Source organism: Schistocerca piceifrons, chromosome X, assembly GCF_021461385.2.
Source record: "Schistocerca piceifrons isolate TAMUIC-IGC-003096 chromosome X, iqSchPice1.1, whole genome shotgun sequence".
NCBI classification, from domain to species: Eukaryota; Metazoa; Arthropoda; class Insecta; order Orthoptera; family Acrididae; genus Schistocerca; species Schistocerca piceifrons.
The window spans coordinates 450,068,848-450,089,277 of NC_060149.1; the positions used below are offsets into that span (position 1 = coordinate 450,068,848).

The 20,430-nt window shown below is 40.6% G+C and overlaps 1 protein-coding gene across 1 annotated transcript in view; it reads right to left on the reverse strand.

The window, feature by feature from the left end:
• LOC124721953 (thrombospondin type-1 domain-containing protein 7A-like) overlaps nt 1-19,378 on the reverse strand; it is a 1,225,854-nt gene extending 1,206,476 nt beyond the window's left edge. The window contains exon 1 of the mRNA XM_047247119.1: nt 19,283-19,378. The gene's annotated coding sequence lies outside the window, so the exon portion shown is untranslated. The remainder of the gene's footprint in view (nt 1-19,282) is intronic.
• Between the last annotated feature and the right edge of the window lie 1,052 nt (nt 19,379-20,430).

Below are 20,430 nucleotides of genomic sequence, written 5' to 3' on the forward strand. Positions count from 1 at the left end.
TTAATGCATAAAGACAATTTTCATCAGTTCATTAAAGACTATAGGTTAATGGATAAAGACTGGCGCGCTTTATGCCACACCTGAGGCCATTTCGTGTATATTCTATTAGGCGGTGTTTCTGAAACGTTACCCTCGGCCGTACGTAACAAAATCGTGTGTTTTAACCTCTGGGCGTCGCGTTCCTTGGTGCCAATTTGACGTTATTAATCCACCTTACACTTCACATGAACTTCTGAGATGTGGCCCTTTTTAACATGTGTCGACGTCTTGCTGTTTGAAGCGTCGTCCACAAGGCTCGCGGTTGACGTCGTAGGGTGCCACGGTTTTTCATAATTACAGAGGAATGAAATGATAGTTAAATCAAGACCCTAAGCTGTCGACAGGCGTTGATATACATCAACGGGGACAATTGAAAATGTGTGCCCTGACAGGGACTCAAACCCGGGATCTCCTGCTTACGTGGCGGACGCTCTATCCATCTGAGTCTCCGAGGGCACAGAGGATAGTGCGACTGCAGGGATTTGTCCCTTGCACGTTCCCCGTGAAACCCACATTCCCAACTTAATGTCCCCACACAACATTCGTAGTGCCCCTGCCCATTACACTCATTGCTCGCGGCAGACAATCTTACCGAGTCCCGTAAGAGTTCGGGCAATGCGTGTGCATCCAGCACAGAAGAAGAAGGTCAATTGCCGGTTAGCCTTAACTACATGAAGATGGTACTTTTCTTTCGGACATATCCATAATTGCAAAAAGTGTTGTTTCAGGTGCAGGATGTTGTGCACGAACTTAGCTCTAGATTATGGACCATAAATGTTCGATGATATTCATGTCGGGCGATCTGCATGGCCTAATCTTTCACTCGAACTGTCAAGAATGGTCTTCGAACCAGTCGTGAACAACTGTGGCCCAGTGACATGACATCCTTGTTTGGAAACATCAAGTACACGAATGGCTGCAATTGGTCTTCAAGCAACCGAACATAGCCATTTCCAGTCAATGATCGGTTCAGTTGGACCAGAGGACCAAGATCATTCCATGTAAACACAACGAACACATTATGGAGCTACCACCAGCTTGCACAGTGCCTTGTTGACAAATTGGCAACTTGGGTCCATGGCTTCATGGGGTCTATGCCACGTTCGTACCCTACCATTAGCTCTTACCAGCTGAAATCGGGACTCATCTGACCAAGCCACAGTTTTGCGGTTGTCTAGGGTGCTACCGCTGTGGTTGGTTCGTTGATTCGGGGTGGGAACAAACAGCGAGGTTATCAGTCCCATCGGATTAGGGAATGATAGGGAAGGAAGTTGGCCGTGCCCTTTCAAAGGAACCATCCAGACATTTTCTTGAGGACTATTTGGGGAAATCACGGAAAACCTACATCAGGATGGCCGGACAGGGCTTTGAACCGTCGTCCTCCAGAATGCAAGTCCATTGTGGCAACTGTATTGTCACGCCCCCAGGAGAGGCGTTGCACTCAATGTCGTGTTGTTAGCAAAGGCACATGCGTTCGTCGTCTGCTGCCATTGTCCATTAACGCCAAATTTCGCCACAATGTCGAATCGGATAAGTTCGTCTTTAGACGCACATTGATTTCTGCAGTTATTTCAAGCTGTGTTGACAACTCTGCTTATGCGCCGTTGCTCTCGGTCGTTAAGTGTGTTGTCCGTTCTGAAAGGTAATGCCCACTCTTCACACTGTGGATCTCAAAATACTGAATTCCTTGAGAATTTCCGAAAGGGAATGTCCTATGCGTCTAGCTCCAACTACCATTCCACGTTGAAAGTCCATGAACACCTGTCGTGCGACAATAATCACGACGGATAGCCGCATGGGGTACCCGCGCGGTCTCGGGCGCCTTGCCACAGTTTGCGCTGCTCCCCCTGTCGGAGATTCGAGTCCTCCCTCGGGAGTGGGTGTGTGTGTTGTCCTTAGCGTAAGTTAGTTTACGTTAGGTTAAGTAGTGTGTAAGCCTAGGGACCGATGACCTCAACAATTTGGTCTCATAGAACCTTACCACAAATTTCCAAATATCCATGACGGAAATCTTTTCACATGAACACATAAGTACAAATGACATCTCCGCCAGTGCACTTCCCTTTAATACCTTGTGTATGCGATACTCCCGCCAGCTGTATATGCGAATATCGCTAGCTCATGACTTTTGACACCTCAGTGTATTTATCAATCTCTGACAGACATGCTCCGTTGCAAAATACTCCATGAGGCAGAAAAGTCGAGGAGCTATGAGAGTGTTATGTAAATTTCAACGGAAGTGTTGTACCTTTAAATTGTTTGTGAAGATATGTCCTCTTGCTGTCATATCTCCAATAAAATCGGAAATATGACCAGGTACTCAAAGAACTTGTCACAAATATAAAAGGCTGTACTCATATCCTCGAGTCGATAGACTGAAGCCAAAGTTGTTGCACTAGGTTTTCAGACGTGCGCTTGAAAAAATACAGTGGATTTTCTGAACGGTAGATTTCAAGGGAAGAACGGACTACTTGAATTTAACGCCCTGTTGACGATGAGGTTACGAAAGAAGTGTCTATTTCATAAGAAAATATTTCACTCAGGCCAAAGTCTTGACAAGATCTAGAAAACTACTGAATATCTAATGAAACCTCTAAAAAGAAAAACAGATGTATCATAATAATGTCAAGAATGACGGTTCGAATGTGAGGACAACACAACACACGGTCTCCGAACTGACCTGGAATCGAACCCGGGTCGCTACGTTTGTCAATCCCCTGTTCTGTCTACGCTGTCTGGTATATGCCAAGTAGTTATTGCTTTACCGGCTATTAGGAGAAGCTACATTTTGTATTAAGGACGTTGCTATGAACTTTCTCCGTCTATCGTCGGCGAAAGTCACAAGGAAAGAAGTTTTGAAACTTACGTAGAATTGTCTGAATGACTAATGTGAACGAGTTCCTTTTGTTAACGGAAACACGTTGTAGAAATGCTTTCAACGTAAATGTTTCTGCTATTATTTAGAACTTCATTTAGAGAATAATCCAATCAGCAAAAGCATCGAAGCGATTTTTGCAGCCCTAATCATCATTCAGCGTAAAGCTACAAGAGCAGTGGGCCAATGCGGAGGAGATGCCTGTAATTTTTCGTAACTTACCGATGTAATTTTCTGTTCGAGACTGCTGATATGGGGCTTCTTAGTTGGGTATGTACATTTAATTCCAGAATTAACAAATTTAATATGTGTTATTATGGTTGGTATTTACAACCTGATCGTAAAACATCGCTTGGGTGCAATAAGACCACAGTAAAACAAAATGGCAGTTATTTACAGCAATCGCCATTCAGGCATCAAAGATTGACTATGTAACAGTTAGATGTTTCTCATGCAGAACTCATAAAATGCAACCAGCGATCTGGTATTTATTTTTATTAAAATCGTTGACTATGAAGACGGAATTAAAAAGTCGTATTTTCACATCTTTCGTAATGTATGGTGCATTTTTCTTCGAGCAGTCTTTCTCGAGACACAAATGTAATGTAAAGATGTATCGAAGCAGCAGGGCTATCTGATTTTCGATTTTTACCTGTACAGTATTCATCAGTTATCAGCACGTTGAAATTATCCACAGGTTAAGTTTAATGTAAGTCCAATCTACGGGACAACACTAAGTGTAAAACTGTCAGTACAATAGTTTTGTTATCAGTTTTAAGAGCTCTATTTTTTAAGGGAAATGAATTTATTTCGTTTCATGTACGCAATATAAATCAGAAACAAACATTTTGTTACTAACTTGCTTTTAAGCATTTTATGTAAACAAACATTTTGTGGTTGAATTGCGCGGTAAATCTGCTGGGAGGAACAGAGTCAACAGATTACAATTGTAATGTCGCTCCATATTTGAGGTGAATATACGCCTTTGTAGATAAATCTTCCATTAAGCTTATGTGTGTAGGTGGCAATTCATTTACGTATATTAATTTTAGAAGTGACCAGGTATCATGAAATTGTCAGAATATGCACAGTTGCATCCTCAAAGTGCTTTAGTATTACTTAGGTTTACAGGCAATAAAACTGGAACAATGAAAATACGAGGTGTGGCTAGAAAAAAACCGGACTAGTACTGGTGAAACAATAAAACGAATGCAATAAGGCTGAAAGTCGCGTGGCCTGTCACGTGACTCTCTCTCCGCCTACTGCTCGAGTTTCATCTGCCTCCTGCACTCAGTCTGCCCGTGGCGTCTGTTTTAAGTAGTTGACGTTTTGTCTGTGCGTCGGAAAATGTTGAGTGTACAGAAAGAACAGCGTGTTAACATCAAATTTTGTTTCAAATTAGGAAAATCTGCAAGTGAAACGTTTGTAATGTCACAACAAGTGTACGGCGATTATTGTTTATCGCGAACACAAGTGTTTGAGTGGTTTAAGCGATTTAAAGATGGCCGCGAAGACACCAGTGATGACACTCGCACTGGCAGACCATTGTCAGCAAAAACTGATGCAAACATTGAAAAAATCGGTAAACTTGTTCCTTGTCAACTCCTGTTAACTCAGACACTGCTCTGATTGTTAAACGGCGATCTTGTCGAACAAGTTTACCGATTTTTTCAATGTTTGCATCAGTTTTTGCTGACAATGGTCTGCCACTGCGAGTGTCATCACTGGTGTCTTCGCGGCCATCTTTAAATCGTTTAAACCACTCAAACACTTGTGTTCGCGATAAACAATCATCGCCGTACACTTGTTGTAACATTACAAACGTTTCACTTGCAGATTTTCCTAATTTGAAACAAAATTTGATGTTAACACGCTGTTCTTTCTGTACACTCAACATTTTCCGACGCACAGACAAAACGTCAACTACTTAAAACAGACACCACGGGCAGACTGAGTGCAGGAGGCAGATGAAACTCGAGCAGTAGGCGGAGCGAGAGTCACGTGACAGGCCACGCGACTTTCAGCCTTATTGCATTCGTTTTATTGTTTCACCAGTACTAGTCCGGTTTTTTTCTAGCCACACCTCGTATGACTTAAGTATAGATGATGCAACTGGTGTATATCACCTGTATGACCAAAAAATTTGAAGTTTATTTTCTACAATGGAATTGTTTCGTAAGCATGGGTTTCATCAGCCAGTAATATAAGAGAAATATTGAGATGCATAACATTCACTGTATTCTTTTTCAGAAATAGAGTTTCATCAATCGTACATCAGTAGCTGATCGCTATGTTACGTAGGGAGTATTATCACAGAAAATCACGTTTAGTTCTGTGCAGGAAATTTTATTCATTTTGAAATTTTCATGTAGAATTTACGTGTATGTGATCGTACTGTTATATAAAGATAGAAACTGCACAAAATTTAGTAACCGACAATTCATGCAAACAATAGGAATTTCACAACACCAACTTCGGAATTTATTGGAATAATTACGGGTTTGAAGGAAGTATCAGTTATAATTCGAAGCCTTTCATCCCAATAGAATCTGTTTGCGTACATGTTAGCTAGCGTCACGGTATCTTACTGCAGAGAACCTCCCTTCACAATCAAATTCATTCAAGAACAGATGCAAGTGCCTCTTCGGTGCGCTGATAAATGAGATAAGACAAAACCGTAGCCGGGAAGATTTCCTCCCTTGTATCTTTAAGTCGGTGATTCCGTAGGAAGACTATAGCAGATAGCGCCATAAATTCTGGTCCCAGTCCTTTAACGGCAAAGCAATAATGGCGAAGTAGCATTCGTAGAAGAATTACGGCGGTGAATAGCCGCATGCAACTAAGACCGTCAGCGGTCGGCTACAGATCTTTTACTCTTTATGCGGAAGGAAAGGCAGTTCATTCTGTAAGTGATGGGCGTTTGAAAAAGGCAAATAGCCGCGACATGAAAAACAAATTTTATCGTTATACGATATTCATCGCAAAGAGTTAACAGTGTACTGTCAAGATACCTTTCATAAGCCGTCACAACTTTTTTTTCTCTAGAGCTTCATGCGAATGTCCTCAGATTCAGAAGTAACTATCTCAAAAAGTTGTTCGGAAACGTGAATATATTGTTATTTTTGACACTAAAACCTCACTTAAGAAAAAGAAAATCAGACCGATCGATGTTTCTGGCGGAAAACGATGAAACGAAAAATTCTATCACTTTTACTTACAAGTCATTTGCTTTCTTTTTCAGACATTTGCGGCTGTTAAGTAATTTTAACAATGTTTAAAATGTAATATTACAGTTTACATTTCACCACTCATTATAAAATTCCTGATTTTTGTCTTAAATGCGTAAGGTAGAATTTAGAATTTTCTTAACCTATACCTTAAACTTTAATGAAATAGAATACTTAATGAAGGAAGTGATAATTATAACACTCGTAGTTTGCTACCGTCACTCATTCTTCCTGAGTACATACGGGAAACTGCGAAGACAATATATACACTCCAGAACAGAATTAAAGGATCACTTTTTCGAAACCCCGTTATTGTCTCCTATTGCTGTGCATAAGTTTCAAATTTGACTCGAAAGTGCCTACAACCTTCCTCTGTAAGGGTGCAAAAGCGTGGCACCATTCGACTTCACCCTCGGACTGGGCGACGCTTCAAGCAGTAACGTGTCGACACATGCGAAAAAAGGCCACATCTCGGAAGTACATGTGAGGTATAAGGTGGTGTAATAATGCCACATTCTCCAAAATTCTGCCCAATACCACGGTTGGAGTGTCAGACGATGATAAGGTCATCACAGCTCCTCTTACCCACATTTCACCTCTTTTTGGGGCGTCTGCGATGGAGGTCAGAACTGCGACATCTACCGTTGATATCAAGCGGTTCTGTTACGTGTGGCCGAGGAAAACATTTCAGACACTCTGCCACCCAGAAGCGACACGTAGGGGCCTCACTGGGTGGCATAAGGGGCGTCAATGAAACCACCTATTTTCCTGGAGTATTGATTCCCACAGATTTCACGGTAGAAAACGACAGTTAGCAGTGCGATTAGCAACTGAAATACTTTCTTGACAATATTTGATACTGCTGACACCTTTGAACGTTTCATTCCTTCTCTAAGGACATTGCGGGGCTGTATCCGCATTGAAAGTGATCGCACCTCTTTGGAGTTGTGCGCGACCGTATTTTTTTCTCTCGTGTACAGGTTCGAAGCATTAGGGACCTTTCAAAACCATTCGACGAAATTTGAACGTGATCCGTAACAGCAAGGAGTACCTATACTTTTTCATTCCTTTTGTTTTCCTCTCTACTTAGCGTGATCACATTAACATGTTCTTGAATAAATGGCATAGGGTCCCTCAAAGAGCCCACAGTTCGGCAACATGCCCGATGCCACCACGCAACTTTGTTGAGCACGTCAGAGATGTACCTTCAGAAATTTCGACACCAAATCTCACTGGCGGCTGCTCTAGTGCCTTGGATTAAGCAATCACTTCGACACTCCTCGGTTGAGGTTTGCCTACCTTCAGAAGCTAGACCAGTCGCTAGGCTGATTCGGTGTCGAAGTTTCTGACAGGTAAATTTGCAGCGTGCTCGAAATAGTTGCGTTGGTGGCACCGAGTATGTTGTCGTGTCGAAGGGGGGGAGGGAGGGGGTGTTTGACGACGAACTCCTTACCGTTTTATACACGTCTATCTTAATGCTGCACTCCTATAGAAAGCAGGAGAACTGAAAAAGCGTAAGTACGCTCTGATGCTTTGGGTCATGTGGAAATTTCGTCGAATGGTTTTAACGCTCCCTACTGATGCCAACCTGTACACGAGATTAAAAACTGCTCTGCACACGGCGCTCAAAATGGGTGCGACCACGTTCAATGCAGATACAGCTCAACCATGTCCTTAGAGAAGGTTGAAACGTCCGAGAATGTCAGCTACGTCAAATGTGGTCAAGAACACTTACCACCTGCTCGTCGCACTACCACCTATCGTTTTTGACCGCGAAATCTGTAAGAATCAACGCCTCAGGAAATGAGTGGTTTCATTGGCGTCGTTTATGCCACCAATGAGACCTTTTCGTATCGCTTCTGAGTGGCAGAATGTCTGAAATGTTTTCCTCCGTCACTCATAAGGAATATGCATGATTTCAATGGTGGTTGACGCGGTTCTGATCTCCATCGGATAATGAAGATATCAGTGTGAGTAAGAGGGGCTGTGACGACCATATAGCTGTCTGGCATACCCACTGTGGCTTAGGGCAGAATTGTGGAAAAATTTGTACCAATATAACATCATTACCCCACCTTACAGCTCAAAGCTATGGCCTTTTTTTACATGTGTCGACACGTTGCTCTTTGAAGCGTCTCCGAGTCAGAGGGTGGCTCGACAGGCAGCCACGCTTTTGCACCATTACAGAGGAAGGCTGTAAGTATCTTTGAACCAAATTTGAAACTTATGCACAGCAACGGGAGACAGTTACGGGGTTTTCAGAAAGTGATCCTTTAATTGTGTTGCGCAGTGTGGTTAATCTCCTCGATGTGTACTGCTCGGTGTTCATTTCTTATTCATGCAAAGGGCAGAACTTTGGAATATCGACTGTTGTTACTCCTAAGCATTTGGTGAAATTTTTTCCACTCCAATAAAATTTCACATGACGGCTCTACATAACGAAAAATCCCGTACCCATTCGTGAGATATCTCTCTTCTTCACTTCGCCACATATTTATAGTCTAATTTCATGTTAATTCCACACACGTGTCAATACCTTTTGGCGAATAAACATTTATTACTTATTTCTAGATTAGTTTTTGGCGAAAATGACATAGCTGTAGAATTAAAAATACATGGGATACAATTTTTCTGTGGTGTGTCACTTAAATCGAGCAAGAATATGGTGTGGATAATTATTACGGTATTTATTTTTTAATTTTATAGAATGTATGCTATCTCAGCCATATCACACACCAGTTTCCTCCATTATATTTGGTTCTACTCTCGGCAAGTACTTCATCCGAGCTAACTTAAACAAGAAATATTCATGTATGTGGAACAGTACTCTAAAATTTGACGATCGTCTCTCATGTATCTTTATGTACACTTCTGAATATCTATATTATTAGATTTTCTGCTAATTTTCTTATGTTTTATTGTAATAGTGGGGTCATATTAATGTTCTTTCAGACATAATACTTCACACAATAGCTCTCTTACCTTTATCAAATTTGGTTTTATGGAACGCATTGCTTTGTGCTTTTCATTGAATTCCGACTAGTATCCTTTTTTGTCATTATATCACATAATGTTATCTGGTCAAATGGCCTTTATAATAATAATGATAATAATAATAACAATAATAATAAAGGACTCCTGTTCAAAGAACGGAAGCTATTATTAACAGGACACGTACACTGAGACAGCATTTAAAAACGAATTAAAGTTTACACATTAAGAAAAGTGTAGACGTTGAGGTTAGTAATTACTCTCGTCATACAGCCAGATGTAACCTGCTCACCTACAGGAAAGTATGAATATGTGTTTGAAGAACGTGTAATTTTATGATCTTAATCCAAACAGCTTCTGTAAGACGTGAATTTCGTTACAGAGCTGCAGAAGACGAATCTTATAGTCATCAGGGCAACGTACGGTATAGAGCAGAGATGTGTGGATGTAAAAAAATGTTTGTGTTATTGTGGTTAGAAGGATCATGTTCCTCATTTCACTGTAAAAGAAATGCTGTGATGTTGCTACATATTTAGTTGTCTAGAAAAACTGATTAACTTTTTATTTAGAAAAACGGTGTAGACACGTATATCGGGAGAGGAAATCGAAACCTACTGCACTAGTTATATTATAGAAAACGATACTTGAGTGTAGTAAACAGGAATGTCGATGATCCGTGCCAAGATTTATGTTTCTGGTAAATCGTTCCTTAGTACTTAATTGACCGATTTTTACCATTTATACCGGGAATGGAGGAAGATTTTTAATCATGTTGTGAGATATGACGTTTTAAAAGGTGAAGGCACTCTGTCAACGAGAACAACTTTCAGTTAGTATTTGAAAATCTGTTCATGAAAACTAATTTAAGCTGCGTTACACGTTGTTTACGGGATGGATTAGTTGATTAGCTGTGTGTAAACGTTCTCACATTACTGTACTTACGAGCAAGAGCGTACAGTAAAAGTTCTCTGATTAACACTTGTACATTGAAACAGATCAGCTATGGTACGCGAGGAATTAATCAGGAAAGGTTTAGAAGAATCGTTGTTTATTTAAAGTGTAATATGACTTATGACTGAGATTTATCGGGAACCCAAAATGGGAATAACTAATCATTTGCTGGCGCTGTTGCCTGTCGGACTGAAATTCTATTGAATTTAATTCTTTCCAACAACTTATACAGCAATGGAAGTGGTAGCAGTCAGAAGTGGTGTTCGTGACCGCTATGATTCATTCTTCTCCCCGTGCAACCTAATGCGGAATGTCGTTAGTTCACGCAAACGCCGACGCAGTTCTATGCCATGGCCCAGTACTTAGTTCCTCTATTTTTATTGTCACTGGAGGAAAAATTATCCGATGTAAAGATTTAAGAGAAGACCTTGTCGCTATTGAGATAAAATGGTCTTCTCTTTTCACGGTGTAAACCGTCCAGCTTAACGCGAAAATCTATAAGAAGAGGAATACTGCAAGTCCTGACATACCGCTTATCCTTCTCTTTTTGCTTCGTTCAAATTTTAATGTGTGTCACGAGAAAATTTGGTGAAACTCATTTCTTATTTCACAGCGATCCTTGTCTCATTTCAGTAGTCTGCTCGTTTCTGTATTCACCCTCGTTCAACATTCGCATCGGGAGCTCGTAGCGAACCTCGAGAGCACAAACCCCGAGGGCCAACATTCTTTAATATGAGCCACGTATTCAGACACGAACTGCCAGCCGTTCGTTTCGCCTGACAGGAAGCGGGAGACATATGAATACCTAATGCCTCATAATTCAGCGGCTTAGTGATGCGGTTATCTGAGAACCCCCTCCCACCCCTCCCACCAACACACACATGCGCGCACACACATACACACACACACACACTCAGAGATAGAGAGAGAGAGAGAGAGAGAGAGAGAGAAGGCAAGTACAGATGCATGCAAATATGGCGAAAAAATTTTAACACTACATTTAGTATAAGGAAAATCATATAACGTAGTACGGGGAGATCCTATGGGAATCGTTTCATAAAATACAGATTTCGAAGGTGACTGCGAACAGAATCCTGCGATCCGGTTCTTTGGCATCAGCTGACCGAAACAAGGAATGATTTTATTTCCGGGCGGCGTCCAGCCCCCACAGAATCTACAATATGCGAAAAAGTATGATTTTCCACTAAAGGGATCTCTACATTTCGTACTTTTCTGTAGCTTCAATTTATGAGATACGTGATTCAATTTTTTATGCTGATATAATACATATAAACTGCGTTATCTTAAATAAAAAGGAATTCATTATATCAATGACATTCGTGCAATGCAAATTTTAGCGACGCACATGGAAAATATTGTTGAACGATGAGGCTTTCTACGAGTGTTACATTTTGTGCATCTTGTAAGGTTGTGGGGTTGAGTCCCTCATTGTAATTCTTTTTAATTTTCAATCTAATTAATACTCAAGATATTGTATTTTTTAATATTTTCATAGACGATATGGGAAGGGAAAGCAAAGGAAAATTTTGGATTGAAAATAATTTTTTTTTGATAAGATTGTATTTACAACGTCCACGAGTATTCTGCAAGTAACTTCCACGAAGAGATTCCAACTGCAGCGTAGAGGATATGGTATTACGTCAGTTTAATTTTAACCTTCGAGCAATCTTCGGCAGCTGCACGCGAACAATAGGCTCCTGGTGAAGCCAGCTCATGCAAATCAGCACCTGCAAAAGAATGAAATCTAATTTCATATATGACGATCTGCTGTACGCCTTACTATCCCTTCATGGAAAGTATTTGGAATCCCACATTGTCTTTACCGTTCCTTCTCATGCCTTTTACGAAAAGGTAAATGAATACAATGTACCCAGCATTATTCCCGTTTATGTGCAGGGTGAGTAACATAAAAATTGAAAATAAAAGAATTTATACGTAGGGACTAGACTGGACTACCCTTGGATTACCATTGTGTACGTTTGGCGCAGCAGAAACAGTACACAACGTTATTAGAGGCTAGACCATACATCAGCAAACAACGTAGTATGTCTTCCAAAGATGGATTGTTGCAGGTAGTGCATATTTTCAGACATCTTCATCGGTACCATGCTATCAGTTTCGAATAGAACACTTGGTGCTGCAGGCAAATTATCATCACAAATTTTTTTTTTTTTTGTGCTGACGACTGACTCTGCATTCGTAATTGATTTAGTCTACTATTTACGTTTAGATTTACTGAAAATACATCTATTATAACTTTATACAGATTCTATGTTGTCGTCCAATACTGAACTTAAAATGATATTTTTAAAAGTTTTCGATGACACCAGCCCTATGTTAGCCAAAAATGTGAACTGAAACACTAGAGTGATAATTAAGAGAGCAAGAAGATTACATGGCAGAATCGTCCATAACTCTCTGATATGTTATGGTACTTAGCTTCAACGAGGGAATGGTGATGCTTGTCAGAATATTTCTCACTGCCAGAATGTTCAAACCCCGACACAAACACGCCCAGAAGCCGGTATCTGCAGTCACGGCTCCGAAAACCTTATAATGTTACAACGTACGTAGTTTCAGGCAAAATATTGGTTTGTTCTTAGGCAGAAATAGATTGACAGACTGAGCAGAAGGAATTAGTAGGATTGCTGTTAACAGAAAACATTTCTTTGATTAAGAATCGTGATATTTCAAATCATTCGGCAGGCAAAACATAATAACAGATATCTGCATTGTTGTCGTACTGCAAGTAGTTTGGGTTTGTATATTACGAATAAAATTTGTTCGTGTTTCATATCTGTACACGGTGCACTGTGTGTATATATTTTATGTGTATCGTTAGCTGTCTCTGAATAGCTGCAAAAACAAAAAGAGAAGACATACGTAACCTAGGCATCGCCGGCCGAAGTGGCCGTGCGGTTAAGGGGCTGCAGTCTGGAACCGCAAGACCGCTACGGTCGCAGGTTCGAATCCTGCCTCGGGCATGGATGTGTGTGATGTCCTTAGGTTAGTTAGGTTTAATTAGTTCTAAGTTCTAGGCGACTGATGATCTCAGAAGTTAAGTCGCATAGTGCTCAGAGCCATTTGAACCATTTGAACCATTTGAAGCGTGTTGTTGTCTTGGGTTAGAATTCCAGGTTTACTCTCACAACAAACACTGATAACTAGAAAATAAAGGCGTGCTCAAATTTGTAGCATGAACGTTTTGCGTTATACATACATTTCTTTTTTGTACAAGCCACCTTCAACTGGTTTGCTGGAGCGTACTTCTGTCAGCTATGTGAGCGACATCGGTACGATTTTGTACAGGTAAGTGAAGTATAATACATTGTGAGAAATGTGTTGTGATTCTCCATGGATAGTTTAATTAGGCTAAAGAGAACACGTAACGAATTGGCTCAGACAGTTCCAGTAGAAGTCGGTGCAAGAAACAGCACGATTTCCATTCTACGGATTGTAAATAACGCATCCAAATATAAACCGGCAGTTTTAGTTCTGAACCATTTTTCATTAAAAAAAGGCTTTCCACGAAAAAATGCATTTATAAAAGAGCTGCGCCAACTCGTCATCACCGATTTCGTCCAAATCGATTGCATGTGCTAAGCTTGTCGAGAAATGGAAGTGACGGAAGTTGGAGCTCCAAATGGTCAAGCGTTTAGAAAAAAATGCCATTTTTTGCACGGGTCGAACGAGGCATGAGCCATTTGAGGTGGGATTTCCAGACAGTTTCTCGCAGAATCTCTAAGAGTCTTTGGACCAACTGCTGTATAATCTGTATTAAAGACTCTGACTAAATAGAATCATTTTTTATAATATTCGGATTATTCGAGCTACAAGTCTAGTTAATACTTTCACTTACATGTTGTTTCAATATGTTCCCTAACTCTCCTTCTCAGATGGGGCAAGAGCAGAGCTCTGTTGTTTTTCATATCCAAAAAGACAACTAAGGAACCAATCGAAATATCGTGTAAATGAACAGATTAACTTGGCTGACAACTAGCATTTCTGGAGATTACATGAGTATTATCATAATTCTTGATGAAAAGCGACTTTAGATACGGTGACGTAAAACTGCTTCCGAAGAAAATGTACACGTTTCCAATAAAAAATGTGTTACGAAATCTTGTGAGAATAGGTCTGGAACCAATGTAAGAGACCACTTTAAGTCCGTGGCACTAAGAAAGGGACGTTACCTAATCGTCATCACCCATTTCAGCCAAATGAAAGGTATATGCTGGGCTTGGCCAGGAATGAAAGAGACAGAAGAGGGAGCTACATATGGCCAATCGTTTCGTAAAATTAGAATTTCTGGCGCGTGTCGGGCAAGGAATGAGCCATATATGAAAGCAGAGTTTCCAGACATCAGTTGGTGCAGCGGAAAAATTACAGATTGACGATCAAAAGGTCGTGGGGTAGAGTCCTTCGGCGGAATTATTTTTAATTTTTAATGTTTTGCGTTAATTAAACAGCAAATAAACTTAAATAATGCTCAAGATATTGTATTTATTAATATTTTCATAGAAGACATGGACAGGAAAACCGAAGGGATATTTGAGATTGAAAGTAAATTTCCTACAAAAGACTGTGCTTATAACGTCCACGAGGATTCTGTAGGTGACTTGCCATGAAGGTATTCTAAACACAGCGTACAGAATTTCGTATTATGTTAGTTTAATTTTGATCTTCGAGCCATCATCGGCAGTTACACGTGAAGAATAGTTTTTCCGGTGAAGATTGCGAGAAAACTACTGCTCTTCATGTTATTACGGTGAACATCACCCCCGTTCGTGCAAATCTGCACGTGTAGAAGAATAAAAATATCTAGTTTTATGCACGGCATTCTCGTGTACGGCTTATAATCCATTCCTAGAAACGTATTTCAAATCCGAAATATTTCTTTGTCCTTCCTTCTCGTGTCTTTTATGAAAATATTAAATAAAATATATTGATTAGTATTTTGTATTATGTGCAGCATGAGTAACGTAAACAGTGAGAGGAAATGTTTTACCGCATAGCGACTGGACCCCACGACCATGCGATTACCGTTGTGTATGGGTAAAGCAGCAGAAAGGGTAGACAACGTTAATCCGAGGGTCGCGCGGTAGAGACCCGAAGCGAAAATATTGTATTTTCAATTTTTACTTTACTCCCACTGCACGTGAACCGAAATAAAGTTCAGTACATTGTATTTATTAATATTTCGATAAAAGGTATGGAAAGAAAACACTAAGGAAAATTTGTGAATTCAAATCCGTTTCAAGGGAAGGATTGTAAGGAGTACAAGAGAAATTAGTACACAAAATTAAATATTATTTTGCAGATGCAGATTTGCACGTGCTGGGGTGATATTCACTGTAAAAACAGAGGCAACGGTAATTTTCTCGGCATCTTCACCGGGAACCTATTCTTCATGTGCAGTTTCTAAAGATTGCTAGATGGTCAAAATTAAACTAACGTAATACGGCGTACTGTACGCTGTAATTAGAATCCCTCCATGGGAAGTTACTCACAGAATACCTGTGGACGTTTTAAACACAACCTTCTGTAGGAAATTTATTTTCAATCCCAAATATCTCTTTGATAATCCTCCCTACGTCTTCTATGAAATTATTAATGAATATAACATGATGAGCATTATTTACGTTTATTAGCAATTTAAGTAACAAAAAAATATTCAAAATTAAGAAGAATTCTGGTGAGGGACTCAACCCCATGACTTTTGGATCACCAGTCTGTAATTTTTCCGCTGCTCCAGCTGATGCCTGGAAACTCCGATAACATAAATGGCTCACACCATGTGTGACGCACGCCAAAAATACTGTTCTAGAGCTTCTACTTCTGTCTCTGTTATTTATCGGCCATACCCCAACACACTATAAATTTGGAGGAAGTCGGTGATGACGAGTAGGCCCCTTCTTAATGCCACAGACTGAAAGTGGTCTCTTACACTGATTCCATACCTCTGCTCAGAAGTGTTAGTAAAACATGGTTTTTATTGTAAACATGTACATTTTCTTCTAAAGTAGTAACCATGACTGTAGCTAAGGGCGCTGTTCATCAAGAACTTGAGTAATACTGATCGTTGGAATACCTTCTCAAAATAACCTTCAGCGTTTCTAGTTGTCAGCCAAGTCAATCTATTCATTTAGACGATATTTCAATTGGTTTCTTAGCTGTCTTCCTCAGGTACGCCAAACAACAGAGCTCTGCTCTTAGCACATCCGAAAAAGACAGTTGGGGGATATCTTGAAATAACGTGTAAATGAAAACAAGGCTTGATGCTCAAACGGTCTGAATATTATAAAAACGTTCCTTCTTTAGTCATAGTTTTTGTTACAACTACTCAGATGCTATAGCAGTCGTTACAAAGACCTTAACCATGCTACCTCAACTGGATTATGTCTCATTCGACCCGCGCAAAAAATGCTTTTTTTTTCTAAACTCTTGATCATCTGTCACTTTTATTTGTAGCCAATCCCTACTATGTACCATCAAATTTCCACGAAACCGATGATGACGAGCAGGTGCGGTCCCCTTGTGAGTCAACTTTCTTGGAACTTTTTCGTGGAAAGTTACTTTTTTTCTTTATTGAAAAATAATTCACCAGTAGAACTATTGGTTCATATTTGGTTGCGTTTTTTGCAATCTGCAGTCTATTTCAATCGTCGCCAGATTGAAAAAAAGTCGTATGACGTGAAATCTATAGACGGGATGATGTTGCCTGAACAGAAGTCGTGAAAAGAAGTTTTATCATAGATATCCTCCTGGGAAGTAAGAGAAAATGTGAGATATTATTTCTACTGAAACGCCAGAATTCCGAAACTAGTGGAATGTTCTGGAACAGGGGCATACAGCGTGTTGCTGGAGCATTGAGCGTCCCGTCACAATAAGAGACTAAGTATTGACACCAGGGTTATGCATGTCTTCTCATTTAGTTTTTGCACCTATTCAGGGAAACCTAATGACACACTTAAAATACATACACACAGTGCAGCGTGTACACTTAGATATGAAACACAAAATATTCGTAGGTATACAAACCCAAATTACTTGCAATACGACAGAAATGCGGAAACCTGTAATTGTTATTCTGCCTGGCGAATGATTTGACATAAGACGGTCTCAGGCGAAGGAACGTTTCCTATTAACGACAACTCTACTAAATCCTTCCACTCACTCTGTCAATCTGTTTCTGCCCAAGAACAAACCATTATTTTTTCTCAAACTAAGTATGTTGTAAACAATATATTCTTTTCGCAGCTGTGAGTGCCGATACTAGCTTCTGGGCTTGTTTGAGTCGGGGTTTGAACATTCTGGCAGTGAGAAATATTCTGATACGTATCACCACTACGTCATTGAAGTTAAGTACCGTAACACGTCAGACAGATACGGACGTTTCTGCTGTGTAACCTTGTTGCCGTTTTCATTTGATTATCAGTCTAGATGTTTGAATTCACGTTTTTGGGAAACATAGGGCTGGACTCTTCGAACATTGATATCTGTTGCATTTAAGGTCAATATTTTGCGACAAGATAGACTCTGTAGAAACTTATAATAGATGTATTTTCAGTAAATCTAAACATAAATAAAAGATTAAATCAACTACAAATGTGAATTTAGGCAGCAGCAAAAAACATTTTGTGATGTTAATGTGTTTGCAGCAGGAAGTACTGTATTCGAAACTGACAGTATGGTATTGATGAAGACCTTTGAAAATAAGTATTACTTGCAACAATGTGTCTTTGAACGACTTTTTCTTTGATGTATGGTCTAGCCAATAAAATGAATATTAACATGAGTATTATCGAAAATACTTGTAAGATGTGCAGACATTATGTGCAAAAACACGTATGACAGTGTAGATAAATATTTATAACTGGAATAGGCAGGCTCTGACGTGAGTTGAAAGTAAACTTTAAGATTATTTATTTGTAGTGACACTGCATTTCATTAAAATGTGTTCGATAGCTGCATTCGCACTGGCAGAGATATGATTACATTAGGCGATACCGCTTCTTTCCACGTGCAAAGAATGATATTCTTTGCTGGGCGTGAGAAAACTGCTTACGGCAAGTCTCTCGATAATCGGGAGACATTTGTTGCTGTAGTGCGGCCCATGTATTGCTGGAATTGTAGTAAAATTTCGGTCCATGTGTAGTCTGACGGGCTGGACGTCATGGAGATCTTCTAAGATGATGGAGCTGTAAGTTATTTGATTTCCAAACTCAGCCAAAATCAAGCGATAACATAACCATAAACAACATGTACAGAGAACAATATATTTATGTTCAGAGTCGACGGCGTGTTGCTTTGAAAGTGGTGTGCTGAAAATCAGTATTACCAGATACCTGACATGTATACGACGTAGCGTGCAGACATCTGATGAAGTCCTGAAAAAAAGACGTACATGCAATATTTCACAGCATTCAACATAAAAATGGAACATTATACATATTGCTAATGGAAACGTTATATGCAAATAGTTGCAAGAAGGAATATTGTCTCCCCAAACATATTTCAGTAATTAGAAAGTTTTATGATGGACAATTATTATTCTCACGAAAAGAAAACTTTGTTCTAATTAGTTTTCTAAAATTTCTGTCCAAGGAGTAAATAAACCGATACAGACACAGTGCACGCCTTATAGCATGGGAGGTTGAAAATAAATTTTTTCGTGCCCCTTACAATTTTATAATAAAGTGGCAACTAGTTCGGTTTCGGGAGTCGTCTTACGCTGAAGATGTTAATTCTTAAGCGGAAAATATAGTGAAGGAAATTGTTAATCAGCGTACTGTGCAGAGTGCAAGCTCTGTGTTCGAGAAAAAAGCGTGTAATGTCCAAGACTAGAGTAGAAATAGTTGTAAACAAACAACTTATTAAAACGCATTCTAACGCATCAGATCCCGGTTTTACAAATTCGACTAGAGATTGATATCTGTCTCGTCTGCGGCGCGAGCAGTCAGAGCGAGAACGACAATGAGACGAAAACACAGAAAGCGCGGCGAGCGGGCGGGTACGCGCTACCCGAGGCGGGGGCGCGTGCGACACCCGGCGGCTACTGAGACACGGCGGGAAACCGCCTGCTACGGGCCGAGGAAGCGACCAACACCGAATCAATAGACCGCGCCGGCGCCAGAGGCAGCAGAGGCCGCGGAGGGAAAGCGCGCGGGTTACTCACCCCGACTGGTACCAGCAGCTGCGGCGGCGGCGGCGGCAGTAGTGACGGCTGCTAGCGGAGCTTCTTCCCTCGGCGTCCGGTCGCTCTGGCGGGTGGACGCCGACTGTGCAGTGGCCGGCGGCCGCCGGCGGTAGTCGCTGACCGGCGCGCGGGACCGCGCCTGCGCCGCCGGCGCTACCCTCTCCGCCCCTCCGCCCACACCTCCCACTCCGTCTGCCTCCCACCTGCCGCCACCGCCTCTATCTGCAAACACGGCCGGCGCCGTCGTTTCCGCGCACCGTAAGCGCAAAGGGGTAGCGCACGAAATTTGCGCACATTGCCATGTGTGAGGGGAGTTATATGAGCCCGTCAGAGCTTCAGCTGAAAACACTGGCAGCAGAGACTTCCACAGCCTGCTCTAAATACCTCCACGAGTAGCAGAATTCTGGACGATAAAAATTGCTTTTGTTAATAATAGACGATGATGTCCAAACACTAGGAAACAACCATAACGTGTGAAAATGGAGAGAAACTGACACCCAGTTCGATTACCTCGTTATGATACAATTTGCAATATGCTACCACGGTGTCTGTCATCCAATTTTGTACGTAGAGGGTGATTCAGCTGCTCCAGCCTATGGGTTTTCTGCAACCCGCAACACCTTCAAATACCACTCACAAGATTTTCATAGTCTCTCGCGAAAATTATTTGTCATACTGGAAAAAAGTGAACTGCATCTTTTTGTAGGAAATTTTTGTATGTAAATTATGTACTGGAATACATTATCATTAGAGGCGATGGTTATCGAATTATTCAAGAAAAACGTACAAAAGTGACCTTCAAAGGCGTTTTTTCCTTGAATAGCTCGAGAACTCTGGCCTACAGCAAAAAACGTATCCCAGTGCCAAATGTAACTGCATAAAATTTCCTAAAAAAAGATCATGCTCACTTTTTCTGCAGGACTAATGAGAGGAATATTCGAAAATAAAGGTCCGATCCGTCGTGAAATGGAAATTATGGTGAAAATCAAAAATGTTTTATTTGCAGCAGTTTGCTGCACCTTCCAGCTACTTCCTTAAATTGTCACTGCTTTGAGTTAGGCACTTTTCATAGCGTCGTTCCAACTTCCAATAACCTCATCGTACAAGACAGATGCCTGTACTTTCTG